This window comes from Coregonus lavaretus, assembly GCF_964263955.1.
Source record: "Coregonus lavaretus genome assembly, chromosome: 28".
Taxonomy (NCBI): Eukaryota; Metazoa; Chordata; class Actinopteri; order Salmoniformes; family Salmonidae; genus Coregonus; species Coregonus lavaretus.
This window is the reverse complement of record NC_140015.1, coordinates 24,530,204-24,531,553: the sequence shown is the minus strand read 5'-3', so window position 1 is coordinate 24,531,553 and position 1,350 is coordinate 24,530,204.

Here is a 1,350-nt window from a genome sequence, read left to right as displayed (position 1 = left end):
AGTTGTCCTGTCCCTTTAGCAGAAAAACACCCCCAAAGCATAATGTTTCCACCTCCATGTTTGACGGTGGGGATGGTGTTCTTGGGGTCATAGGCAGCATTCCTCCTCCTCCAAACACGGCGAGTTGAGTTGATGCCAAAGAGCTTGATTTTGGTCTCATCTGACCACAACACTTTCACCCAGTTCTCCTCTGAATCATTCAGATGTTCATTGGCAAACTTCAGACGGGCCTGTATATGTGCTTTCTTGAGCAGGGGGACCTTGCGGGCGCTGCAGGATTTCAGTCCTTCACGGCGTAGTGTGTTACCAATTGTTTTCTTGGTGACTATGGTCCCAGCTGCCTTGAGATCATTGACAAGATCCTCCCGTGTAGTTCTGGGCTGATTCCTCACCGTTCTCATGATCATTGCAACTCCACGAGGTGAGATCTTGCATGGAGCCCCAGGCCGAGGGAGATTGACAGTTCTTTTGTGTTTCTTCCATTTGCAAATAATCGCACCAACTGTTGTCACCTTCTCATCAAGCTGCTTGGCCTACAATCTTGTCCCTGACATCCTTGGAGACCTCTTTGGTCTTGGCCATGGTGGAGAGTTTGGAATCTGATTGATTGATTGCTTCTGTGGACAGGTGTCTTTTATACAGGTAACAAGCTGAGATTAGGAGCACTCCCTTTAAGAGTGTGCTCCTAATCTCAGCTCGTTACCTGTATAAAAGACACCTGGGAGCCAGAAATCTTTCTGATTGAGAGGGGGTCAAATACTTATTTCCCTCATTAAAATGCAAATCAATTTATAACATTTGACATGCGTTTTTCTGGATTTTTGTTGTTGTTATTCTGTCTCTCACTGTTCAAATAAACCTACCATAAAAATTATAGACTGATCATTTCTTTGTCTGTGGGCAAACGTACAAAATCAGCAGGGGATCAAATACTTTTTTCCCTCACTGTAGGTGTACACACACACAAACAGTCAGCCAGTCACACTGCAATGCTTTCACTAGCAGCATTACAATCATAAATCCCACCAGCAGTGATAAAACCCGCCCGGAACCTCACACACAACACTGACAATGCTTTGGTAAATGACTGTTTTATGTGTGTTGCACTGACAGGTTCATGTCACAGATAAGAAGAATCCATCTCTGCGCTGTCATATTCAGCTATTATTAAGGTACTCTATTACTACTCTCAATTAGCTTGTCTCGATGTAGTGGTCTGTTATTATCATAATTCATTCAGTTATTACCGATATGGTATTTGACATGCCACTGGTGAGGATGTGAGAAAGAGAGGGATAGAGAGAGGAAGAAAGAGAGAGAGCATATTTAGAAAACCTCACCAGTTTTTTT